We start from the raw sequence: 27,842 nt of genomic DNA, 5'->3' as shown, positions 1-27,842 counted from the left end.
AAGTAGGGGTGGTGGAAGGGGGGGTGGGCGGGGGGTGGGGATGACTGGGTGGCGGACACTGAGGGGGGCACTTGATGGGATGAGCACTGGGTGTTATTCTATATGTTGGCAAATTGAACACCAATAAAAAATACATTTATAGTAAAAAAAAAGTCACTTTAGCTACCTATACTCATCATCTCCACCTTTCCCTTCCCTTAACTCCTAACTGGGAAAGGAACTAGGGGTGGTGGAAGGGGGGGTGGGCGGGGGGTGGGGATGACTGGGTGGCGGGCACTGAGGGGGGCACTTGATGGGATGAGCACTGGGTGTTATTCTATATGTTGGCAAATTGAACACCAATAAAAAATACATTTATAGTAAAAAAAAAGTCACTTTAGCTACCTATACTCATCATCTCCACCTTCCCTTCCTCTCCTAAACCTCTACAATGGGATTTTCATTTCCACAATTAGACTTCTGCATCCTCAGGGTCCTCCTAGGGAGCCTATTTCCTTGGCTTCCAGGATATCCCCTAGTCTTTGTTTTCCTCTTACTTCAGCAGACACCCATTCTCAGTTGGCTGGGCAGGAAACCTCTTTCTATGCTCTGCTTCTGGAATGCCCCAGGACTAAATATTTTGGTTTACTAAGTATTTTGGTGTGATTGTATACTTGTAAGTGGGGCCTATAAGAATCAGCGTGGCCAGGCACAACAAAGGCACGCTCCCAAGTGGTAATTGAGAAGGTGGCGGGACCCGCTGCCCAGCTACAAAGGGTGGGCGTGGGCAGGTAGAAAGGGAGACCACAGTGGATGGGGAAGCACCCCAGGCTAGCACCCTACAAGACAACAGCAGGAGGAGTGCTGTTGTACAAAGAAAGTGCTGGAAGAGATGGCCACTTCACAACACTTTTGGCTTTAGAAGATGTAATTTACCTGATGCACCAGCTGGGAGAGAGCCGGGAATCAGCTACCCGCCTCACATTTCCGCAGGAAACCGCTAGAACCGCCGTGGTTCCCGCCTGCCTGCCCGCTGCTCTGAGCGGTGGAGCCAAGTGCTCACAGGTGTCAAGGACGGAGGCGGAAAAGGCACCTCTGATGCCGCCCAGGGACTGCGGGTGACCTTTAAAAAGTACATTCCCAGCCCTCAGCAAGTGGAAAGAGGGGCCTTGAGGCGAGGCGGCTCCCCCAGCGCTAGCTGGGCCCCCCACCCCCACGGCGCCCGGGTCCCAGGTTCGGGGTGGGCGCAAAGGGCGCACAGGCTGGCAATTTCGCCCGAATCAGAGAACCTGTTTCCTGGGTCCCCCCCTCCCCCGTTAAAAAATAGACCAGTGAGGGATCCTTTATGATTCCTGCACCCGCCAGATCCCACCAGGAGGCAGCGAGGCCCCCTCCCCCCTCCCCGGGTCCTCGGGCCCCTCCGCCCGCAGACTCCTTTGCTCCCCAGCTCGGTGGCGCCACCCCGCAGCCCCAGCCCGACGTGAGCAAAAGCGCCCACACCTCGGCCAGAAGTTTCTAAGACTTCATTACCTGGAGAGAGAGAGGGAGTGACAGGGAAGAGGACGAGCAGGGGAAGAGCAGGGGAGAAGCCGACTCCCCCGCGGCTGAGCCGGAGCCTCGGCGCTGGACCTCAGGCCCCCCAGACGGTGACCCGGGGGGAAGGCGCTGGACCTCAGGCCCCCCAGACGGTGACCCGGGGTGATGGCGCTGGACCTCAGGCCCCCCAGACGGTGACCCGGGGTGATGGCGCTGGACCTTAGGCCCCCCCAGACGGTGACCCGGGGCGAAGGCGCTGGACCTCAGGCCCCCCAGACGGTGACCCGGGGTGATGGCGCTGGACCTCAGGCCCCCCCAGACGGTGACCCGGGGTGAAGGCGCTGGACCTCAGGCCCCCCAGACGGTGACCCGGGGCGAAGGCGCTGGACCTCAGGCCCCCCCAGACGGTGACCCGGGGCGAAGGCGCTGGACCTCAGGCCCCCCAGACGGTGACCCGGGGTGATGGCGCTGGACCTCAGGCCCCCCAGACGGTGACCCGGGGCGAAGGCGCTGGACCTCAGGCCCCCCAGACGGTGACGGGGCGGGGGGGGCGAAGGCCCTGGACCTCAGGCCCCCCAGACGGTGACCCGGGGTGATGGCGCTGGACCTCAGGCCCCCCAGACGGTGACCCGGGGTGATGGCGCTGGACCTCAGACCCCCAGACGGTGACCCGGGGTGATGGCGCTGGACCTCAGGCGCCCCAGACGGTGACCCGGGGGGAAGGCGCTGGACCTCAGGCCCCCCAGACGGTGACCCGGGGGAAGGAGCTGGAGCTCAGGTCCCCCAGATGGTGACCGAGGCGAAGGCAGAGGCTGAACCCACCGCGCCACCCAGGCCCCTGGGTAAGAATGATTTTTCAGACTCTGATATTTTGCAGAAGGAATGGAGAAACAGTTCCTCAATTCCCTGAACGACAATTAATTGTAAAGATGAATCCTGGAAAATTCTCTTTACTGCAAACGGAGGTGATTTCGCCTCGCAGGGGAGGGAAATAAACGAAGAGGAAATGAGAGAGGGAGACGAACCATAAGAGACTCTTAACCATAGGGAACAAACCGAAGGTTGCTGGAGGGGTGGGGAGGGGGGAGGGGAGCCGCGGTAACTGGGGGTGTAATGAGCCCTGGGTGTTCTATGAATCTGATGAACCCCTGAACTCTACCTCTGAAGCTAATGATACACTCTATGTTAATTAATTGGATTTAAATAACATACAACTAAACCGAATAAAATAAAAATAAACCTAGGAAGAGTCCAGAAGGCAGGTTGGGTTTGGAGCCCTCAAGGGTCCCTGGCTGCAGGAGGTCCTGGCAGATTGGAGCCAGAGTCCCAGGGCCCACTGCAGCCAGCCAGGGTCCACTGGCACCCCAGTCTTGGGAGACCCCTGGGGCCCCAGGCTGTGCGCTGCACAAAGGTGGCCTCTGTAATTCCCATAGCCTGCTGGGACAGAACCAGCCCTCCCCTTGGTGCTTCAGGCTCCAAGGCAGGAGCTGGGGCCTCTTCTGGGCTTGGCTCTGTCTCTGTCTCTATCCCCCTCACTCCCAGGGCCCCAGAGAGCAGGGACTTTGTATCGCATCCAGCCCTGCCCTGAGGGTTCAGCAGAGCCAGGGGTTGAGGGAGTAGAGGGTCTCTCCTCTTGAGTGATGGCCACTTTGGGGCTTTACCCTATGCAGAACTGCAAGTCCCAGAGGCTGCCCTACCACAGCTCCTGCAGAGCTGCAGGCAAAGGATTCAACAATAGCTCAACTTTATGTTTCTTATCCTGATCCCAATCCCATTCTGCCCCAAGGAGGGAAGTTGTGAAGTTTTCCCATTAAAAACTTTTCTTCTGAATGAAATAGATGGACAGCATCCGGTAACCGATTCTTCCTAAGTATATTTGTGCAACCGGCATTAGCAAAAGAATGAACTTCATTCAGGGTAGATTTGCTGCCCAGTGAATTTTGCAGTCCCATTTACATTTTGCGGGGTAGGTTGGCATAACTGTTAGGATTTTAGCCTTGCTAAAATGTGGATTATACTCTGAATTTGACCAGCTGCTGATAAGAGAGTTTTTAGGGGACTATTATTCTCTCAATGAATTCAAGATGTGTTTTACTTATTAACCCCCTCCCCTCCCCTCCACGAAGTGTTTCTATTGGAATCACTCCAGAAAAAGTTCTGGATGAGATAAAGAAACAATTCTGAACAATAATTTATATCCCATCTTTACTCATTTTTTTTTTCTTAAACACACTTCCCAAGAAAAAAAGGCCAAAAAAGAAAATGAAGGACTTTGAGTAATTTATGTCTCCAACACACATCTAAGTTAACAGTTCCTAGAGTGGTGAGCTAGCTCTTACTGAAAACAATCCCCTTAAATATTTTTTTTTTGAGACTGAAAAGGCCAAAATATCACCCTGTGGCCCAAGAGAGGTGGATAAGCAGGTACTTTGCAGTTCCCTGCAGACGTGATGTTCACAGGAGTCTAGCAACAGCATCCACATCAGCCACGGTGGCCCAGGAAATCCTGACAGAGAGGAGGGTAGGGTGGGCACAAGGTGGGATCCTGGAACTGAAGAGGTGAGGTGAAGGAAGCAGAGAATTAACCCAGGGCAAGAGAGTCCGAACTTTCATACCACACAGCACAAAATCCCAGTGAATTTTCTTGTTCTAGAGAAATGGCAGAAGAAGGATTTCAAGAGTTATTATACTTAAGCACACACTTAACACTGATGACCGTGCTGGGAATTGTTAAGCCACTGTTCCCTTTGAACCCCAGAAAAGTGCCAATAAACTAATTCCATTCCCTTTCTTTCTTTTTTTTTTTTTAATTTTTATTTATTTATGATAGTCACACAGAGAGAGAGAGAGAGAGAGGCAGAGACATAGGCAGAGGGAGAAGCAGGCTCCATGCACCGGGAGCCCGATGTGGGATTCGATCCTGGGTTTCCAGGATCATGCCCCGGGTCAAAGGCAGGCAAAAACCGCTGCGCCACCCAGGGATCCCTCCATTCCCTTTCCTATAAAGAGGTGGAGTGCTTTGGAAGACCAGCAGTCCAGAGTGGAGATTTGAAGCCAGCACACCCACTCCTTACCTTAGGGCATAAAGGCAACACTGTCAAGGGTGGTGGCTTGTGATTTGTTTCCCCTTGCCCAGGCCACATCTGCCTTCCCACAGCACCCCAGGATTCTTCCTGTCTGTGAACTCCATTGCTCACATTACAAATCCAGATCTGGAGAGTGTGAGACCGAAGGAGCACTTCTTGGGATTTTTGTCTGCACCTGAGAGAGAGACAGAACCCTGGCCCTGAGAAGCCAAAGCTTACCTGGGGCTTTTAGGAAGTGAGAGATGGGCAGCCCTGGTGGTGCAGCGGTTTAGCGCCACCTGCAGCCTAGGGCGTGATCCTGGAGACCCGGGATCCAGTCCCAAGTCAGGCTCCCTGCATGGAGCCTGCTTCTCCCTCTGCCTGTGTCTCTGTCCCCCGCCCCCGGAATAAATAAATAATCTTAAAAAAGAAAGTTCTTCCCTTAATTTATCTCTTTAAAAAAAAGAAAGTGAGAGATGCTATAGATACTATAGATGCAGCATAACAACTTGAAGTGATCCGTGGGCCCCTGAGATGAAGTTGGAGAGAAGGGCCAGCACAGTGGAGCAGGAAAGTTCCCTGGCTGAATGGAGTCCTTGGGGCTGCTGGCTGCTGGACCTCTTGGAGGCCCAGTACTTGAGAGCAAGTTTGACCAGGGGTCGTCCTGACCTCTGTGGCTCTGATGTCTGGGTGCCCCCCCACCAGCAAAGCCAGGTGACCAAGAGTCCTGCCTAGAAACAGCATCCCCACAGCCACCCCTAAACCTGGTCCTTCTCCAATAGACAAACCAGGAACATATGGGAGGAAGAATTTCCCTTCTGTGGGAATTGAGAAAAAGAGGAAAATGTACAAAGCAGTCTCAAGGAACCCCCCCCCCGCCCCCGCAAAGAGGCAGGTGGCTACAGGCTCCTCAGTGGGTCTGGATGGTCTGGGGGTGCCTTGGGTTACTTGTGGGTTTCCTTTTTTTTTTAAATTTTATTTATTCATGAGAGACACAGAGAGAAAGGCAGACATAGGCAGATGGAGAAGCAGGCTCCTCGCAGGGAGCCCGATGTGGGACTCAATCCCAGGACTCTGGGATGGCAACCTAGCTGAAGGCATATGGCCAACCACTGAGCCACCCGGGCGCCCCTCCTCATGGGTCCCCTGATGGGTGGGGGCGCCCCGCTTCGGGTCTTCCAGGCTCTCCACATCTGTTACTGGGCAGTGCCAGCATAGCAGCCCACAGATGGGTAAGCATATCCCAGTGGAAGTCTTGGCGGTGGCTTCAGAAGCTGCCAGCCCATGGGGTTTAGTGATTTCCTGGCCTCTTGAACAGTCCTAAATGGATAGAAAGAAGCAGGATGGTGACAAGAAGCTTAGGAGCAAAGTGCAACAGAAGATGGAATTAGAGATATTAGCATAAAAGCCTATCATGTTGGTTGAAATTATCCTGAGTCAAACTCTGTGGCTAATAGATTGGCATAGTGGCTGAAAATAAGTACTTTGGGCTTGGGGGAGAGGACTATTTAAGGGGACCCTGGTTTATACAGAGATTATTACTGCTCGGAATCCTACTGGTAATCCTGGAGCAGAGACTAGATCCCTGTTCTGCCAGCAGAGTAATGCTGGCCGGTAGCCCCTCAGGGATGATCTGAGATGTCAATGAGGAGCAGGGAAGGAGTAGTTGCCCAGGTCCTAGCGGGGTCTTTCACTCTCCCAGCTTTGACTTCTATGTCTGAGTTGCTAAATTGAAAGGCCTTCAGAAGGTGTGCATGTGTGTAACAGCCAGAAGCCGAGATCTCAGGCTCCAGAGGAAGGCCGAGTTAAGATGAGTTCTGTGTCTTTCTAAACAAGTGACCCTCAGCAAGTTTTCTAATTTCTCTAGGCCTTATTTTATAATATTTGAAAAGGAAGCCAAATTTGTTCTTGTTTCACAAGGTAGCTTTCATGAATGCATTCGATAGTACTCGTTAAAGTTTTGACGGTGTCTGGCAAAAAATAATTTCCTCAGTTGTTCCTAATATCATTATTACTGATTTTACAAGGCACAGAAAGATGATCTCAATGGGAACAAATGTAAAATGGCAACTTTTTTGATGTACTCATTCTGTAAGTGCGTTATTTTTACTTCTCTTAACCGTGATGAGACTGTGTTGTAATACATTCTTCATCTGAGTCAGTGTACCACAACATTGATGGACACAAATGGAATTTCTCGTTCAGATATTAGTGCTTACCGTAATGAAATTTGATGATTATCAACATTTAACAGGCAAGTTGGGAGAGTCTTCCATGTTGTAGGTGCTGTGATGGGAGCCACACACACAAAGATGAAAAAGTGCCTGCAGCCTTCACAGACCTTGCAAACTAGTGAGAGCGCAAAGACATAGTCAAGAGACCTTGCTCTCTTGAATACAGCCAACTCCATGTGCATCAGGCTATCTGTTTAAAGACCAGAAAGAAATGGTACTGAATATGTTTTTTTTTCCCCACGGATTGAGAAAAATAGGCAGTTATAGAATAATAGATGAGGAATAATGAAACAGTAAAAAAGGATGATCAGCATCAAGTACCGACAAAGTGCATTAGTAAAAGTACATAACAGGAATAGCAGATCAGAATCAAGGAGGCAATAGACTTGAGTGTAAATATTGACAGAGTGTCTCCTTGGATTACCTTTGGCTCTAAAGTTCTGGGAGAATCCTGACGCAAGGTAATCCTAGCATGTTCATGCTAAAATTTACTGAATTGACATTGGCAGCCCAAACAGATTCTTGAAAATATTTTGCACATGTATCTATTTTGCACACGATTTTTCATCATAAACACACTGTCTGAATGCTCAAGTTTGAATGAATTTATCCTGGTATGTGTCAGACACCTTTGGATGTGGTCCTTTTTTTAATTCAAATTTTTATTTTATTATTTGTTTATTTTTATTTATAAAGATTTTATTTATTTATGCATGAGAGGCACAGAGAGAATGGTAGAGACATAGGTAGAGGGAGAAGCAGGCTCCCTGCGGGGAGCCCAATGTGGGGACTGGAACCCCAGGACCCCAGCATCATGCCCTGGGCGAAGGCAGGTGCTCAACCATGGAGCCACCCAGGTGCCCCTCAAAATGTTATTTGGAAAAATTCAAGTACACACTCTATGTACAAATAGAGAAAAAAGTACAAGGAACCCTTATGTATTGCCCAGTCTTCTTTTTATTTTTGAAGATTTTATTTATTTATTCATGAGAGACAGAGAGAGACGGGAGGGGCAGAGACACAGGCAGAGGGAGGAGCTGGCTCCATGCAGGGAGCCCAATGTGGGACTCAATCCTGGGATTCCAGGATCACACCCTGAGTGGAAGGTAGGCACTAAATCGCTGAGCCACCTAGGGATTCCCTATTGCCCAGTCTTTAACCATGATCGACCTTTGGCAATCTCATTTGATCTATGTGTCCCAGATTTCAGGTAGAATGTTTTATTTTATTTTATTTTATAGATTCCGTTCATTTGAGCAAGAGAGAGAGAAAGAGCACATGAGGTGGGGGGCGGGCAAAGGGAGAGGGAGAAGCAGACTCCCTGCTGAGCAGGGAGCCCAATTCAGAGCTAGATCCCAGGACCTGGAGATCATGACCTGAAGCTGAGATCATGATCTGAGCAGAAGGCAGGTGCTTAACAGACTGAGCCACCCAGGGGCCCCTCAGGTAGAAAGCTTGAAACCAGATCAGAAACATCTTATCATTGTACCTGTCAATACTATAGCATTTATGTAGAACAGATCAGACTTTGTTCATAATGCCATCATCATATCTTATAACTTTAACAGGAATTCTTTAATACCATTTGGCAGTCAGTACTCATTTCATCCTCTTCTGGTTGCCTCAAAAGTATCTTTTTTAAAAAAAATATTTATTTATTTTAGACAGAGAGAGACAGAGAGAGACAGAGAGCGCACCCATGAGCTCGCAAGCACTGGGGGGATAGGAAGAGGGAGAGAGAGAGTCCTGAGCAGAGTCTGTGCTGAGCATGGAGCCAACCCAGGGTTCAATCTCACAACCCTGAGATCACAACCCAAGCAGGAACCAAGAGTTGGATGCTTAATTGACTACCACCCAGGCACCCCAATATTTTTTTTAAAAAACTTTTTTATTTTTAAGTGGGGCTCAAACTTACAACCCTGAGAGTAAGAGTCCCATGCTCTACTAACTGAGCCAGCCAGGCATCCTCAAAAGTACCTATTTATATTTGAATTCTTTACATGAGGATTCATGTACTGCATATGGTTAATATATCTCTTGACACTCTTGATTTATGATTCCCAGTACACCTTTTTTTCCTTGCCTTTCATTTCTGAAAAAGCAGGGTAATGTATCCAGTAGAATCATCCACATTCTGGATTTGACTGACTGATTGCTATGTGTTGCTTTTTCTTTTATTCCTCATAAGTCTTGTATGCTGTTAGATTTATAGGTATGATTGGATTTAGACTGAATTTTTAGGGACAAGAATACTTCATAGGTGGTGCTGTGTTTTCTTTTAATTAGGGGCCATGTAGCCTGTATTGTATCACCCTAATCATGGGTCCCTCTGTTAGTGAGAGTCAGAAATTATTAGAGAAGCTCCTGGGTGAGAACCATGCTTCAGGATCGGCTTCAGTATGAGAACTGCCTACAGCTAAGACTAAAGGAAAAGAAGAAGGTTGGTAGCTTAATGTGGAAATCCCGACATGCTTCACAATGGACAATGGCTGGGAAGAGGGACAGTTTATGGAAAGAAGAAAAGCTTCCATTCATTGAAGGATACATGAAAAGTGATAGATGACACTAAATAGAAGGTTAATATAGAATGGCTAAAGTGAACATGGAGAGAAGCTGCAAATCATTCTTGAGAAGGTAACACACTAAATAAAACTATGAAACTATCAAGAAGACACAAGTTAGAAACATGGGTGACTCATTGCTCTGGTGGTAAGGACTTGAAGTGAATAGACCTGTCAAGGGCTGGTATTGCTGTTAATTCTGAAAAGCATGATGGCAGTGTGTGTGGAAGGTCGTGTCCTTTGTTCTTCTAAACCCCACTCCTGGACCCGTATCACAGAAAGGGTCTCCTCTAGGTCCCTGGGGATTCCTACAAGATGCCGCTCATCTCGATATTGTTTGTGAGGGAGAGGGGCTGGAGGCAACTGTGAGGTTTCTGTAAAATGTCCTGTATTCATTCTAGAACACGGCGTGTAGCAGTTGGAAAAACAAGTTGCGCATAGAGCTAAATTGATTAATCTTAAAATCCTAATGAGGAGTGAATTATTAAATAGAAGTTTGTACCAGAATAACATTTCTATATGTGAAGAATGTTTACACACCCAAAGCTACAAATTCTATACAATACATAGATAACTACTTGTAAGCCAAAATTTTACCTGCAGCATTGTTTATAACCTAACTTAGAAGTGATATGTCACGACTTTCATCATATTTATGGATCATACAGATCAATCTCAGAACAATGTGCGAGGGGACCACATAAACGTGTACATGCCAGAACCATTGCTGGCCATCTTGGAGGCTGGCTATCACATTACTTTAAAGTTTAGTCCAGATGAAGAAAAGTAGTTACATAATAATTCTCAAGAGGTATAATATCATTAATGCAGCAAAAGTTCCTACAAACCATATAAAACCGCTCCAAATTTAAAGAAATAGAAATTTAAAATTGGGATATATATTTTACCTATCATAGGTATTTTAAGTTGTTGATACCCCATGTTATTAAGAGTGTAGGGCAGTAGACACTCTCATATACTTCAAGTTGAATTTGTTGCTACTGTATTTTGAAGACAATAAAGCTAAATGAACTAACTTTATAACACACAGAACTTTATACAACATATAAATTTAACTTTTAGCAATATATTTCACCATTTCATACGATAAAGATAACTTAAGCTAAAGAGTCGAAACTGGGAAATGTCTAATCATAGGAAATTGGAAATAAACATTCCCCTTAAAATGACATATATGGTTGGTAAAAAAAAAGTGAGCAGTCACTATAGCCATAATAAAAGTTGGCTGGATATTAAGGATGTTAAGAGGTAAAAGAGAGTCACAATGGTATCTAGATTATGATTTTTTTTTTTAGATTATGATTTTTTTTAAGGTTTTATTTATTTATTCATTAGAGACACAGGCAGACACAGAAGCAGGCTCCATGGAGGGAGCCTGACGTGGGACTCGATCCCGGGACTCCAGGATCATGTCCTGGGCCGAAGGGAGACTCTACCACTGAGCCACCCAGGCATCCCTAGATCATGATAAAGTATTTGTATATAACTAGAAAAAATACAGGAAGCTCTACAGTTTTTAAGAAATACTTAGGGCATGTTTGGCGTAAAATTCAGAATGTAGAAAATTTTACACAGGCAAGTGAGTGCCCATCCTGATAGAACCCTGAGCACCTTTGCCTGGGGTACCAGTCTGTAACATGGTATTTCCATTGTGGAAAGTATCACTATTTCTGTTAATTGGGAGAAATAAAGAGCATAATACGCCTTCACTTGGCTTCAGATCTGCTTTGATGAAAATAGTCTTGGGGCCAATTGTGTATGGGTTGGGGGGTGGGAATTCAGGCTTTAATAAATTTTGGACTTTAGAATATCTAGTGAGACAGTATAGAACTGTACTCCACAGGCTATCGTGTTTAATGGCAAGCAGGATTGTAGAATACTTCCTTGTCTCAGTCTATACAGGAGATATTTTATTTTTAAGATTTTATTTATTTACTCATGAGAGACACAGAGAGAGAGAGAGAGAAAAAGAGAGAGAGAGAGGCAGAGAGAGAAGCAGGCTCCATGCAGGGACCCGACGTGGGACTCCCGGGTCTCCAGGATCAGGCCCTGGGCTGAAGGCGGCGCTAACCCCCCGAGCCACCCTGGCTGCCCCTATACAGGAGCTATTTATCCCTTTCTCCAACCCCCATTGATTAGTCAGTGTTTTGGAAACAAAAACAGAAAAGTAGAGGAAAAAGAAACTCTAATTTCTGGCAAACTCTTATCTTCAGTGATTGTCACTTTTCTTACATACAATCCTTGGAACCAAAAATTATTGTATTTAAATGAAGGCACCGAGCACCTCCAACATACCCCAATGTCTTCAATTCCTCAGGTGCTAGAATGTATGTTTCACAGCTAACTGTGTTGGAGAAATCAGAATTGAATCTGTAGTAACAGGAATATCAACCTGCAGTCAAACAGATGGACGTAAACAATGTTTTCCAATTCTCCCAGAAAGGCCAACAGTGACAGGATAAGCGACAGCCTCAGACCAGTGAGGGTGACGCGGTGAATCTCGGTGACAGGGAAAGATGGAAAGGGGGGGATGGATATATCAGAAAAGAAAGGAATGGAAAGGGTTTAGGAAATAGCTCTTGGGGAAGAAAGCCCGGAGCATTCAAGTACTACAGAGCTAATAGAGTTGGACACTTTGCCCTTCCAGAATTGCTGGAAAAGAGCAACTGGCATCAAATCCCAGTTAACATTTATTGACTTTACACGGTGCTGCATGTATGCCTAAGGGAGTGCACCCTCTAAACACATCGCTAGGGTGGGAACTGTAATTAAACCCTGTTCCCGGGGTCCCGGGGGGGCTCAGTCGGTTAAGCGTCTGCCTTCTGCTCAGGTCGTGATCCCGGGCGTCCTGGGATTGAGCCCCGAATCGGGCTCCCTGCTCAGTGGGGAATCTGCTTCTCCCTCTCTGTCTCCCTCCGCCCCTCCTCCCACCTGTGTGCATGTGCTCTCTCACAAATGAACACATGAAATCATTAAAAACCAAACCAAACCAAACCCTGTTTTCCTTAATGAGGACAAAGAGGCAGAAGGGATAAAGTAAGTTTTGAAAGTCAAGAGGTGAGAAATTTGAAGAATGACTACAGCAGACTTCTGATTCTAAAACCATCAGCCTACATAGCCCAGCTGTCTGGGCCTCCATGGTCACTGGACTCCCTCCCACCTGCCCGCTGCCCCATCCTGGGAATGCAGAGACTCCTCTTCCTTGGACCTCCTCTGAGTTCCCAAGGTGACAGATACCAAACAAGCCCTCATCTGGTTTGTGTGTTTGGTGGGAGAGAGGAAATTCAAGAAACACTGGTGCCGATGACAAGCTATCTGAAGATACTAGGAGGTACCTCAAGACAGACTCTGAGGGAAAATATCCTAGGCCTAGCAGCAGAACGTTTATTTTTCTTTCTTTCTTTTCTGTGGCTCTATTCTTTTTTTAAAATTTTTTAAAAAAATTTTTATTTATTTATGATAGTCACACAGAGAGAGAGAGAGAGAGAGAGAGAGGCAGAGACACAGGCAGAGGGAGAAGCAGGCTCCATGCAGAGAGCCTGATGTGGGACTCGATTCTGGGTCTCTAGGATCAGGCCCTTGGCCGAGGGCGGTGCTAAACCGCTGAGCCACCCGGGCTGCCCTTGCGGTTCTGTTCTAATAAAAATTTATTTATTTTTTTTATTTTAATTTTTTCTTTTTTTAATTTCAATTCAATTTGCCAACATACGGTATAACATCCAGTGCTCATCTCATCAAATGCCCTCAATGCCCATCACCCAATCACGCCATCCTTCCACCTGCCTCTCCTTCTGCAACCCTCAGTTTGTTAGGAGTCTCTCATGGTTTGTTCTTTTCTAATTTTTCCCTACTGAGTTTCCCTCCTTTCCCTGATAGTCCTTTTCACTATTTCTTATATTCTGCATATGAATGAAACCATAAGAACATTTGTTTCTTGATTGATTTTTTTGCCCCTCTGCTCTTCCCATCATGTTGTCCTATCTCTCGGATCTTAGGCGACAGCTTTGGTGAGACGGTCTTGCTGACTGACTGCCTTCTTATTGCTAATCTTTTGTTTTTGAGAAAGAGATCAGATAAAATGCAGGTTTCATAAGAAGAAAACTACAGTTGTTTTTCTCACCCTGGTAGCACAAGTAGGTGGCAGCTGTGGTTCCACCTGCCTGACAGGAAGGGTGTAATGTGGTGCATACAGCAAATCTCCTGTAAATATTCTGGTTCTAATTTGAACCATTATTGTGCCGTATAAGTAAACTAATTTTAAAGAGGTTTATTTTCTCTAGATAAGTTTACATCTAGGAAAGTCTTTTAGAGTACAGTTTATAAATTGGGTTACCATGCTGCTTTAAGTAGAAGACACAATTGTTTTAAAAAAGTTATTTATTATTTATTCATGAGACACAGTGAGAGGCAGAAACACAGGCAGAGGGAGAAGCAGTCTCCCTGCCGGGAGACTGATGCAGGACTTGATCCCAGAACCCCGAGATCACGACCTGAGCCAAAGGCAGATGCTCAACTATGGAGCCACCTTGTGCCCAGAGGGACAGTATTTTTGAATAAAGAAAGAAAGATATCCAAAATATTGATAAATGACAAGTTGTTGATTCCTGTTATAATAGGATTTCTTTGGAGGGAAGTAAAAATAGTATGTTTACATTTGTGTAAAATTATAGAAAGCCTCCAAAATATATCCATTGTGGTTGCTTATCATTTGGGCGGTAGGGAAAGTGAGAATGGAACTTCTGCTTTCACTTTATACTTTACTGTTTTATTTCTTTTTTAAAAATATTTTATTTATTCATGAGACACACACACACACACAGAGAGAGAGAGAGAGAGAGAGAGAGGCAGAGACACAGGCAGAGGGAGAAGCAGGCTCCATGCAGGGAGCCTGATGTGGGACTCGATCCCGGGTCTCCAGGATCGTGCCCTGGGCCGAAGGCAGGTGCTAAACCGCTGAGCCACCCAGGGATCCCCCTGTTTTATTTCACTTGGAAAGAAATATGTATCATTTTGATTATAGAATATTAAGAATAACTAAAAAATAAAAGAATTCTAATGCTATTCACTTTAAAGAATTCTACTGATATTTATGAAGAATGGATATATGATAGGTACTATATGATAAGTTTTATTTTTAGTATCTTATTTATGTATTTATTATTTAGCTATTATTATGTACAATTTACTGGTAAGGAAATGTAGCTTTGCAGAATCTGAGTAATTTGTTTGCATGAGGGGCTGCTTTGCAAGTGTTTAGTCTGGTAATGTAGCTCCCCATTGGGACACCCCACAGCTCTGTGTGTTATAGTCACCACGGCCAAGCATTCACATTCACTTTCCCACTGGAGGGGCCCTCGGGTGGCTCAGTCCGTTAAGCATCTGCCTTTGGCTCAAGTCATGATCCTGGAGTCTGAAGATGGAGTCTGAGGATGGAGTCTGAGGATTGAGCCCCAGAATCAAGCCCCGTGGGGCTCCCTGCTCAGTGGGGAGTCTGCTTCTCCCTCTCCCTGTGCTCCTCTCCCCACTGTTCTCTCTCTCACTCTTACTCTCGCTCAACTAAGTAAATACATAAAATCTTAAAAAAAACAAACAAACCAACAACCAATACTTTCCCACCTGGAGAGACTTATCCAAAATCACGTGGCTACTGAGTGGATATATAACCTATTCAATTTGCTCTTAAGGAAGATTAAAAAAATGATATACATTTTTGGTAAGATATGGGGAAAAATAATGTGGCCTCAGAAGAGTTCAATGGCAGCAGCTCTTTCTGCCCGAGGACACTGCCCCATTCTTTAAAACCGCCTTTTTCCACTGGAAAAACCCCACAAACAAACCCAGGAACAAAAGAGGCACCCCCTGGAGTGCTAAATCCAGAGAAGTGAACCTCCGCAATTGACTGCCACGTCAAGTCTAGAGAAGGAAGAGACAAAAAATACTTACATTAGCGCATGTGAAGCCTTCCTTGAAAACAAGAATGGGAACTCTCTCCAGAAATGTGAATTCCTAGGGGTGGTCTCTAGGTGTCTGGAGGATGGACCCTGAGAGCAAGAGTAAGCCCAACTGGCAAGGGATCACTGAGGATTCCAGTGGTGACCCCAGGAAAGTGGCTTCAGCATTTCCTGGGCTAAGGAGCAGAATGTATCTCCCAGGTGTGAACAGTGTATTTCACTTGCATTGTACAGAGTGGGTGGTACCTGGGGGGCTGTCACACCCAGAGCAGTGGGGTTTCGCAGTGGGGACTCACATTCCCAAGGCAGAAACCTGCTGAGCAGCCTTGGTTTCATCTAACTCCCCAAACCAGAAACTACTCACTGTGTCAGGAGATTTTATTAGGGAATCTTGATTTATACAATCTAAAGTTACACTTATTCTTAAATCAAAATGTTACTGGTCTCCAGTGACTGTGAAAGTTTCCTTGAAAGATCACTTACAATGTTTTGCTCTTACACATTTTTTCTTTTCTATTCTGTCCTGGAAGACGTTAGTGTGTCATAATTTAGAAACTAAGCAGCCCAAATGATATGGGGTAATATAATCTGATACACTTAGGAAGAAAATGCAAAAACACACCTTTACACACAATTGGTTGGATCTCCCTTACCAATCTCTTGGGTACATCTCTGGCCAATCTCATAATATACTGGATCAATATCATATATCTGAGTAGTCTTATTGTCAGCAATCAATTGAAACTGAATTGAAATTTCCATCTTTCATCCAAATCACATTTTACGGTTGTCTGGAGGCCAAGAAGCCCTCTTGGACAGGATGGTTCCAGTCCAGATACCTCCCACTTGGGTCACCAGTTGCTTTCTATCTGTTCATGATTGTATTAAACTTGTTCTAGACTCAGAGCCCTTGTACTTTATATTCTCTCTTTCTGATAACACCTCTCTCAGACTCTGCACGGCTTCCTCCATTACATTATTCAGATCTCAGTTGAAAGGACACCGCCATATCTGACAATTCCTTGACTGCCCTAGCTTAGATAGCACCCTCCCAGCTACAGTCTTTCTTATCTTGTTTAATATTCTTGATAGTACTTATCATACACACATATATATATATATTTTTTTAATTTGTGAGCATGTTTCCTGCTTGTTTCCTCCCATGAATGTGTCAGGCACATCACACATAATTCACATCTGTGTTGTCAATCACTGTATCTCCAGGGCCTTGATCACCATGTAGCATAATGTAGGCACTTAGTAGGTATTCATGAATGAAAAAGGAAGGAGTTGGGGATCCCTGAGTGGCCCAGCGGTTTGGCGCCTGCCTTTGGCCCAGGGCACGATCCTGGAGACCCGGGATCGAATCCCACATCGGGCTCCGGGTGCATGGAGCCTGCTTCTCCCTCTGCCTATGCCTCTGCCTCTCTCTCTCACGCTCTCTGTGACTATCATAAATAAATAAAAATTAAAAAAAAATTAAAAAGAAAAAAAAAAGAAAAAGGAAGGAGTGTATGCAAAATAATCTCCAGGCATTGGCTCAACAGAGGAAGGGCAGGTGTAGATATCTTCCTTGGAAGCCTTTGTTCCTTTGTTTCATTTTGCTTCTCAGAAGATGCAAGTAAACTTGCTATGACCACGTAATGCTATGACCCAATCAGTTAGACCTGTAAAGCTTTCCTGAGTTCTCTAGACCATGTGGCTGAATGGGACCCAGAAACGCTGAGACAGGTCATTGCTGGTAGAAGCTGAGAGTCCTGTGACCTGATTTCCATTCAGGCAGGGATCCTGGAACTCTGCCCCCTTTAACCTGAACCTGGTGGCTTAGCCACAGCGCTTTCCTCTCCAGCCTGGCTTTTCCACTTCTTCCAAGTCCTGCTGTTGGAGCCGGCAGCCCACCCAGTGCTGGGTTCGTGGTACTGTAGGACAGCTTTTCAAAAGCATTTACTTCATTTCATTTGAAGGGCTACATAGTTTTGGGTTTTCAGATGTACCATAGTTTTCCCCAACTCTTTCCTGTAAAACACGTTTGTTTGTTCATTTTAATAGATTTTCTTCTTTCTTTTTTAAAGATTTTATTTTTATTTGTTTGAGACAGAGAGAGAAAGACTGCAAGAGGGGGGAGGAATAGAGAGAGGGAGAAGCAGGCTCCATGCCGGGAGCCCGACGTGGGACTTGATCCTGGGACTCCGGGATCACGCCCTGGGCCAAAGGCAGGCCCTAAACCACTAAGCCACCCAGGGATCCCTGTTTCTCTCTCTCTCTCTTTTTTTAAAGATTTTATTTATTTACTGATGAAAGACACAGAGAGAGATGTAGAGACATAGGCAGAGAGAGAAGCAGGCTCCCCATGCGGAGCCCGAAGCCGGTCTCCATCCTGGATCCCAGATCATGACCTGAGCTGAAGGCAGATACTCAACTACTGAGCCACTGAGGCGTCCCCCTCATAACTCTTGTATATTGTTAGATTTAGTGATGTGATTGCATTTAGACTGAATTTTTAGGGACAAGAATACTTCATATGTGGTGCTGTGTTTCCTTTTAATTAGGGGCCATGTAGCCTGTATTCTATCCCCCTGTTCGTGGGTCCCACTGTTAGTGAGAGTCAGAAATTATTAGAGAAGCTCCTGGGTAAGAACCGTGCTTCAGGATTGGCTTCAGTAGGAGAATCTCCTACAGCTAAGACTAAAGGATGAGAAGAAGGTTGGTAGCTTAATGTGGAAATCCCGACATGCTTCACTATGGACAATGGCTGGGAAAAGGGACAGTTTATGGAAAGAAGAAAAGCTTCCATTCATTGAAGGATACATGAAAAGTGATAGATGACACTAAATAGAAGGTTAATATAGAATGGCTAAAGTGAACATGGAGAGAAGCCGCAAATCATTCTTGAGAAGGTAACACACTAAATAAAACTATGAAACTATCAAGTAGACATAAGTTAGAAACATGGGTGACTCATTGCTCTGGTGGTAAGGATTTGAAGTGAATAGACCTGTCAAAAGGCTGGTATTGCTGTTAATTCTGAAAGGCATGATGGAAGTGTTTGTGGAAGGTCGTGTCCTTTGTTCCTCTAAACCCCACTCCTGGACCCATATCACAGAAAGGGTCTCCTCTAGGTCCCTGGGGATTCCTACAAGATGCTGCTCATCTCGATATTGTTTGTGAGGGAGAGGGGTTGGAGGCAACTGTGCGGTTTCTGTAAAATGTCCTGTATTCATTCTAGAACTCGGTCTGTAGCAATTGGAAAAACAAGTCGTACATACAGCTAAATTGATGAATCTTAAAATCGTAATGTATAGTATAATTTCATATTTATATATAACTAGGAAAGACATAGTACCTCAATAGTATTTGTGAAATATTAGGGACAGATGTGCTTTAGAATTCAGAATGCAGAGGATTTTAGTGGACTAGAAGGTGCATATTCTGAGATATTATAACTGTGACCATCCTGGTCTGGGGTAGCATTCTGTAACGTAGCATTACTAATCATGATGTTAAAAAAATATTCATGATGATTGTAATAAAGAGCTTGATATATATTTACTTCAGATCTGTTTTGTTACCTCATAGTTGGTGGACTGAATTGTGAAATAAAAAGACTGGGCTTTAAGAAGTTTTGGACCTTAGAGCTGCTAATAAGAAGTTGTGCTCTCATCTCTGTCTGTGGTCATTGGCAAGGAGGATTGTAGACTATCTACCATAGTCCATTCAGGGACTATTTATCCACATTTCATTCCCCTTTCCTGGTGATCAGTTATTAATTTGGAAAGAAGAAAATAAACAGTAAGGTTAAAAGTGAAAAGTAAAGATGGAATTTCTGGCAATCTCTTATCTTCAACAATTGTCTTTTTTTTTTAACTTGCACTTCTTAGAAGTAAAAATTAAACCAAAAATATTGAAGTATTTAAGGAAAGGCTCACCAGTGTCTCCAGCGTATATCAACTGCTCAAAGTAGTATGATTTATGTTTTTCAGGCTAGCCCTAATCGAAGGAATTGGAATTGACTGAAGTTACAGGACTGAAATAATATCATCCTGGGTTTAATAGGTGGATACAAACAACGCTTTTTCAATTCTCCGTGGAAAGATCAAGTAAACATTACTTCCTGGGTAAGTTATAGCCTTGACTCCAGGAAGGGTGGTGCAGAGAATCTTGTAACAGGGGGAAACGTGGTGTGATATCTTAGAAAATAAAGAAGGGGGTGCCTGGCTGGCTCAGTCGGTGGAGCATGGGAGTCTTACTCTTGGGGTTGTGAGTTTGAGCCCAAAGTTGGTATAGAGATTACTTAAAAATTTTTTTTAATTTTTATTTGTTTATGATAGTCACACACACACACACACACACACACACACACACACAGAGGCAAAGACACAGGCAGAGGGAGAAACAGGCTCCATGCACCGGGAGCCCAACGTGGGATTCGATCCCGGGTCTCCAGGATCGCGCCCTGGGCCAAAGGCAGGTGCTAAACTAGTGCGCCACCCAGGGATCCCTTAAAAAATTTTTTTTAAAAAAGACTTTATTTTAGAGAGAGAGCCCCTAATGTAGACTTCAAAAAAATATCTTAGGCCTACCCAAGGACTACCTTTTTTTTTTTTTTTTTAGATTTCATTTATTTATTCATTAGAGACACACACACACACAGAAAGGCAGAGACACAGGCAGAGGGAGAAGCAGGCTCCATGCAGGGAGCCCGACGTGGGACTCAATCCCAGGTCTCCAGGATCACCCCCTGGTCAGAAGGCGGTGCTAAACCGCTGAGTCACCCGTGCTGCCCAAGGACTACCTCTTAATTGTATTTTTCCAATACCCCCTTTTCTCATCTATTGTCCTATCTGCCAAATCTCAAGGCTGTCTTTGAGGCCAGCAAGGTGGCAGCTGCTCCAGTTAATGACCAGGATCACTCACTCATAGTCCCTATCCAAAGGTGATTTTTGGTTGTTCCTGCTGCTCAAACCCAGAGTGTCATGGACCCCAGATAAGACCTCATTGAGCTACACACTGACCCTAAGTTGCATCCCTTTCCAACAGCTGTCCAGTTCCCCTACATACACACACACACACACACACACACACACACACACACTCACACAAAAAGACGCTGACATTTGTGTACAGTTTTATTGAAAAAAGAACAAAAATTTTATAAAGACAACAAAGACAAAAACTTCTTACATCATTACTGAGCAAATTGGAGATACCTTAATTGAGCCATAATTTTTTTAAGAGGAAGATCCAATAAGAAGAATAATAGAGCTTTTATTGAGAATATTTTTAAAGGAGATGCAATCAAGATTTCCAAGCTGAGATCTCAAAGTTCCTGTTTGTCAAATGACAGGTGGCAGCTGCCCACGAGCAGGAAGACAAGGAGGAGTCAACCCACTCCAAGCAGATGGAGGAATCTTGGCAGTGTCTTCTTCTAGCTGGCCCCAGAGGAAGGAAGTGCTCACAAGGTCCTGGTTCTGAGGACTCTCTCAAGCTGTCTGTGGACCAGCTGGAGCAGGTTGGCCAGGAAAGTATACCTGGAAGGGAGTCTGTCGGCTTCCTGTGCTTTGCCAACTCTCCAGGTAGTGATTTGAGTCCCATGGGAGTTGGAGTCCTCTGTCTGGTTTTGGCATGTCTGTCCTCTCTTCCAGTGTTCCGGGCACTGGCTGGGATTTCCTTGGCGCCCAAGGCAGATAGCTGCTCTGGGCCCTGGGATACATAGTCGGGTAGACGAGTCTGGAGCAGTGGAAATTCAGAAATTCAGCAGGTGTAGCAGGGGAACAAGATCTATACGACTCTAATTTTCAACAATTACAGTCCCAGAGACACACGGGATCCAGTTCCTGTTGTTGAATTTCTTTCAACAATAGCCCTTTTATGGTGCTGTTTTTTCTTTTCCTCATTCTATTGTTTTCTGTCAGCCTTTCTCAGTCATATTCTGAAACTGTTCTATACCTGGATCATTTCCTCTCTCATCTCATTTTTTTTCCCTGAGATTTTCTTTTCTTTGCAATTTCTAGTTCTTGCGCCTGGATTCCCATGCTTCACTGTCTTCCGAGCTCATGTCCTCTTTGATCTTTCCCATTCTTGCCCACAACTTGATTCTGTTGGGCCCTCAAACCTGGCGGTCCCAGGGCTGATGCAGGGTAAAAGCCACTCCTCCCCTATGGAACTCATGTCTTTCCATACTGTGGAGGCCAACCTGCCTCCTTGTCGTTAAAAGACGGAATATTACTCAGCCATTAGAAACGACAAATACCCACCATTTGCTTCAACGTGGATGGAGCTGGAGGGTATTATGCTGAGTGAAGTAAGTCAATCGGAGAAGGACAAACAGTGTATGTTCTCATTCATTTGGGGAATATAAATAATAGTGAAAGGGAATATAAGGGAAGGGAGAAGAAATGTGTGGGAAATACCAGAAAGGGAGACAGAACATAAAGACTCCTAACTCTGGGAAATGAACTAGGGGTGATGGAAGGGGAGGAGGGCGGGGGGTGGGGGTGAATGGGTGACGGGCACTGAGGGGGGCACTTGACGGGATGAGCACTGGGTGTTATTCTGTATGTTGGTAAATTGAACACCAATAAAAAATAAATTTATTATTAAAAAAAAAGAAATCTGAACGAGAGGGAGGGGAAGAAGAGCAGACAGAGAGACTTTTGGACAGGAAGGGAGGCCGATCAGATGGGGAAGCTCCCTCCACATCCAAACCACAAAGCCACTCCAACTCCTCTCTGACCATCTACTATTTTTTTTAAGATTTTATTTATTCATGAGAGACCAGAAAGAGAGAGGCAGAGACACAGGCAGAGGGCTCCAGCAGGAGCCTGATGTGGGACTCTATCCCAGGACCCGGGGATCACGACCTGAGCCAAGTCAGACACTCAACCACTGAGCCACCCAGGTGCCCCTGACCACCTACTTCCATTCTCTGATCCCAATGACCGAGCGTGCTTACTCAGTTCTGCAAGGCGGGCAAGGCAAATGTGGCTTTGTCTTCGTTTTTGAAGCAATCGCAAGACTTCAGCTCTTCTACACAGATATCTGTGGTTTACGGTGGTTTGACTTATGATCTCCTGACTTTATGGTGGTGCTAAAGTGATACACATTCCATAGCGATTGTACTTTGAGTTATGAATTTGAATTTTTTCCCCAGGCTAGTGATACATGGTACGATTCTCTCTTGTGATGCTGGGCAGTGACCCCCACAGCTCCCTTGATCACGAGGGTCAGGAACCCATGTGCTTCCAAGCATTCTGTTCTCATACGTGTTTGCACACAAGCATTCTGTTTTTCACTTTCAGTATAGCATTCAATAAATTATGTGAGAGGGTCAACACTTTGTTATAAAATAGGCTTTGTGTTAGATGATTTTGCCCAACTGTAGCCTAATGGAAGTGTTCTGAGCACAGTGAAGGTAGGCCTGGCTAAACTGTGATGTTCAGTAGGTTAGACGTATAAAATGCTTTTTCAACTTCTGGTATTTTCAACTTATGATGAGTTTATTGGGACATAACCTCATCATAGTGAAGAATGGTTTGTGTTGAAATGTAGAACTGTCTGTGCGAAAGGAGAAATGTCCTCATAGGAAGACTAAATTAATGCCAGCGCCCATTTTCTGGGTCTTGATTTCTAACATCTGAGGGGACAGAAAAATTTAAAAGACAAACGTGTCCTTACTACAAGCTTTTTCACATCTCCCAGCGCAGCCATTTCCATGTAGGGTGCAGGCTGCAGGACTGAAGAAGTAGAAATCTTTCTCCTAGGACACCAACAGGAAAGAGTAACTCTCTGCAGCATCTAAGACTCCGAGGCCACAGCCTCACCACGCCAAATGGCTGCACTCAGGAGCCTTCACGTTTGCTGGATCTTTACTAGAGTCCATATGGATATTGGTACAAGGCAGGTCCCAGGAGAAGGCGGGAGAGGCGGATTCTGTAGCTGCTAGAATTGTCTGACCTGGGGCTGATGCCCTGGAACCCCACAGCTGTCAATTCAGATAGCACAAGGCTTAAGGTCTTCCTTTTTCTATTTATCCCCCTAAACTTAACCTGTACCTTCCCCCTTGCTAATGCATCCTCCAGAACATTCAAGGAACGCTGACATCTGCTGTCCGCACTCAGCTGGAGGGTCACACTCAGCTTCAAGGGAGACAGACCCCTGACCAGGTGTCCTCTGCTGTTCCCTCCCTCGCCAAGAATACCTCTGACTTCGGGCAAAGTGTTCTAGTTCACCTCCAGCTCTTCCTGCCCCAAGGCCACCTATATTCCTATTGAGCCTGATGCCACCCTCTGAGAGGTAAGCCCACACTGGAAAGTAGGAAGGAGGGTTCAATTGCTGTATACATACACAGTAAGAGAACCGTGACAAGTGTAAGTAGAGGTAAAAGTTCCTTGGCACATCATAGATCCCATTAAGAGCGTTTTTCTCCTAACTTAAAAAAATCTGTAAGTCATCCAGGAGAGGAAAAATCAGGAACGTTCTGTATGGCAGGAAGAACTTCCAGAGGCGGGTCGCAGGCTCCTTGCAGGGCCCGGGCCGAGGCGCTGGGTGTCCCCTATCCGGGCCCGCCGCCGCCGCCTCGGGTCGCGGTGCCCGCAGCTCCGTGGCCGTCCGGGCCTGGACGCGCGCGCTCGGCCGCGGTTCTGGCCCCGGCAGGTGGGGCCCGGGGCTCCCGCCCGCACCGCGGCGCCCGTCCCCGCAGGCCTGGGGGCGCCGGCAGGAGCGCGGCTGAGCCCCCGGCAGTGCGCGGGCGCCCGGGGGCAGGAGCGGCTCTGGACCTGCCCCCGCGAGGCAGCTCCCCCAGCCGCGGCCGGCGGGGATCCCTCGCCTCGGCCTCCGGAGCCGCCCGGGGCGGGGGGGGCGGGGGGGCACCCAGCTCGGGTCGGGGCGCTGCTCTGGGGCCCGGGGCGTGCGAAGGACGGTCCCAGTCCCGGGGGCGGATCCTCATTTGCCTTGCAAAGTGCCTCCGAGCCCCGTAGGATTAAGGAGAAAATTGCGTCATTCTGGGAGCCGCTGCTGAAGGTTTGAAGAATTCCCCAGGAGTGGATTAAGGGAAGGGCAGGGAGAAAAAAGATGGTCTTTGGGGAGAGAGATACAATTCCTGGCTGTTTCCTTTTACCGTAGAAAACCCCTGCGGGCGCCTGGGTGGCTCAGTCCGTTAAGGGTCCGCCTTTGGCTCAGATCCTGACCCCTGTGTCCTGGGATCCTGGGATTGATTGAGCCGGAGTCGGGCCTCCTGCTCCGAGGGTGAGTGTGCTTGTTCCTCTCCCTCCACTCCTCCCCCATTGGTGCTTTCTCTCTCTCCCTCCTTCCCTTTCCCTCTCCCTCCTCCCCCGCTCTGTCTCTCAAAGAGACAAAATCTTAAAAAGAAGGAAAGGGAAAGGGAGAAAACTGCTGTGCTTGTCAGGCACTCGTGGACAGATCACACTTTTGGCACATCAGAGAAGATTGCCGGGTTTTTAGAGGTGAGAACAGCACGGTTAGATCCTTACAAGGTCCCAAAAATGGTTTATGCTAGAGCTGAATGGAGAGTATAGGTCTTCGTGTACACATATCAAGTAGGTAAATGAGTAAAGAAGTAATTAGGTATAGATGGGAAAAGGAAAGGCCCTGCGCCTTTCTTAGAATTATATTTTTTCTATTTTTGTCTTCATCCAATTATTTGAATCAGAGAGTCAAAGAGAGACTTAAAATACTCCATGCTTTTCAGACGCATTGGATAAGTGCATTGAGTTAATGCCACAGTTTTTAGTGATTTTTTTTTCAGAACCTCTATCCAGTTTTATGTGATTATGTGCATTCTGTCATTAGTGATTGCTTTCTCTCTGCTCTCTGCTCTCCCTACAATTTGATTGTAATTCTTCCCATTACAAACTTTTTATTTGTGTTTTTGTTTTTAAAGATTTATTTATTTATTCACAAGACAGAGAGAGGCAGAGACACAGGCAGGAGAAGCAGGCTCCCCACAGGGAGCCCGATGTGGGACTCAATCCAGTATCCCAGGATCACACCCTGAGCCAAAGGCGGACACTCAACTGCTGAGCCACCCAGGCGTCCCTTTTCTGTGCTTTTGTAGCAGTCTTGTAATGTATGACATTCTTTTAAGTCTGTATATCTTCAATTCATGTATGGTTATTAAATTATATATCTAATTTAGTACGATTTTCCATTCAACTGCAAGTTTCTAAAATTGTTACCTCTACATTTCTTTTTCTTTTTTTCAAGAATTTATTTTTTATTTGACAGAGAGAGAAAGAAAGCACAAGCGGCCAGAGTAGCAGGAGGGAGAGGGAGAAGCCAGCTCCCCGCTGAGCAGGGAGCCTGATGTCGCTGGATCCCAGGATCCTGGGATCCTGACCAGAGCTGAAGGCAGATGCTTAACTGACCGAGCCACCCAGATGCCCCTGTACACTTCTTTTTAAAAATGTTTTTAAAGTTTATTTTTTAGTAATCTCTACACCTAAGGTGGGGCTCGAACTCGTGACCCAGGATCAAGAGCCGAATGCTCTTCTGACTGAGCCAGCCAGGTGCCCCTGCTACATGTACATTTCATAGGTTGTTTCCAATGCTAATATATTACCTTCTGATGAACCCTGCCACATTTTACCTCTCTGCTGCCCGCAGTGGACATTTGGAATGTTAACTACCCACCCTCACCACATATGATAACTCCTCGTGAGAGAATTTCCCTTGTATACCCATGACTAGAATTATTCCATAAAAAAAGTACAAAAGCCTAACTTTATTGAGTAATGCTATATTTTTCTTTAGGATACATGCAACATTCACCCCTCGACAATAATGCATAAGGATTATTCAATGTGCACATTCCCCGCAAGTATTTGGAATGACCCAATAATCTAACATTTGCCAGGGGCTTGGGGATTCCGAACAGATCAGCAGTGGTGGTAGCTGAGGATTCAGTGTTTTCCGCTTTCTCTTTGGGAGCCACTTTGCTGCATGGTACCGAAAGCCATTCCTGATGTTCAGGCAAAAATCTCTGTTCTCATTATTCCATGAAATTAAAAAAAAAATTATCCCCTAATAAATTATGTTATGCTTACACTATTTGAGCATATTTCATTTCTGTTCCTTTTTTTTTAAGATTTATTGATTTATTCATAGAGACAGAGAGAGAGAGAGGCAGAGACACAGGCAGAGGGAGAAGCAGGCATCATACAGAGAGCCTGACGTGGGACTCAATCCAGGGTCTCCAGGATCACACCCTGGGCTGCAGGCGCTGCTAAACCACTGCGCCACCGGGGCTGCCCCCTCATTTCTGTTCCTAAAAAAAGCATAAAAAGAAATACAACAGGGAGGCACCTGGGTGACTCAGTCGGTTAAGCATTCCACTCTTGATTTCAGCTCAGGTCATGATCACAGGGTTGTGAGATCTAGCCCCAAGGGTTGGGCTCCAGACCTCCCCTGGGAGTCTGCTTGAGATTCTCTCCCTCCCTCTCCCACTGCCTCTCCCTCTCTAAAATAATAATCTTTTAAAAAAAGAAATATAACAGTGATATCACATTCAACATTACATTAACTTATTACAATCTTTTCCCTTTGACAATCTTAGGAGAATGAATCTAGATTTCCTTAATAATATGTAAATATTTAGTTTTTCTTTCTGTTTTTAGGATATTTTAATAATCTTTGTTTTAAACTAAAAGACAACCTATAGAATGGGAGAAGATATTTGCAAATGACCTATCAGATAAAGGGCTAGTATCCAAGATCTATAAAGAACTTATTAAACTTAACAGCAAAGAAACAAACAATCCAATCATGAAATGGGCAAAAGACATGAAGAGAAATCTCACAGAGGAAGACATAGACATGGCCAACATGCATATGAGAAAATGCTCTGCATCACTTGCCATCAGGGAAATACAAATCAAAACCACAATGAGATACCACCTCACACCAGTGAGCATGGGGCAAATTAACAAGGCAGGAAACAACAAATGTTGGAGGGGATGTGGAGAAAAGGGAACCCTCTTACACTGTTGGTGGGAATGTGAACTGGTGCAGCCCCTCTGGAAAACTGTGTGGAGGTTCCTCAAACAGTTAAAAATAGACCTGCCCTACGACCCAGCAATTGCACTGCTGGGGATTTACCCCAAAGATACAGATGCAGTGAAAGACTGAGACACCTGCACCCCAATGTTTATAGCAATAACGTCCACAAGAGCCAAACTGTGGAAGGAGCCTTGGTGTCCATCGAAAGATGAATGGATAAAGAAGATGTGGTTTATGTATACAATGGAATATTACTCAGCTATTAGAAACGACAAATACCCACCATTTGCTTCAACGTGGATGGAACTGGAGGGTATTATGCTGAGTGAAATAAGCCCATCGGAAAAGGACAAACATTACATGGTCTCATTCATTTGGGAAATATAAAAATTAGTGAAAGGGAATAAAAGGAAAGAAGAGAAAATGAGTGAAAATATCAGTGAGGGTGACAAACATGAGAGACACCTAACTCTGGGAAATGAA

At 45.7% G+C, this 27,842-nt stretch overlaps 2 long non-coding RNA genes across 3 annotated transcripts; one reads left to right on the top strand and one right to left on the bottom strand.

Annotated features, from left to right (window-relative positions):
• The first annotated feature begins 1,064 nt into the window (after positions 1-1,064).
• On the top strand, positions 1,065-27,842 carry LOC140632571 (uncharacterized). Of its 2 annotated transcripts, XR_012030165.1 has the most exons (5): positions 1,065-2,357; positions 19,328-19,462; positions 20,692-20,920; positions 23,426-23,639; positions 26,978-27,842. It is a non-coding gene; the product is annotated as an uncharacterized lncRNA (long non-coding RNA). The 2 variants fall into 2 exon arrangements; XR_012030164.1 differs by having other exon boundaries at positions 20,692-23,639.
• LOC140631611 (uncharacterized) lies at positions 5,636-15,545 on the bottom strand. The gene is made up of 3 exons (XR_012029137.1): positions 15,340-15,545; positions 6,800-7,004; positions 5,636-5,900 (listed from the first exon to the last, which is right to left on the bottom strand). It is a non-coding gene; the product is annotated as an uncharacterized lncRNA (long non-coding RNA).

The sequence above is a fragment of the Canis lupus genome, chromosome 4 (genome assembly GCF_048164855.1).
Source record: "Canis lupus baileyi chromosome 4, mCanLup2.hap1, whole genome shotgun sequence".
In the NCBI taxonomy this organism is placed as follows: domain Eukaryota; kingdom Metazoa; phylum Chordata; class Mammalia; order Carnivora; family Canidae; genus Canis; species Canis lupus.
Note: the sequence above shows the minus strand (reverse complement) of the source record. Positions and strands in the feature narration are given on the sequence as shown.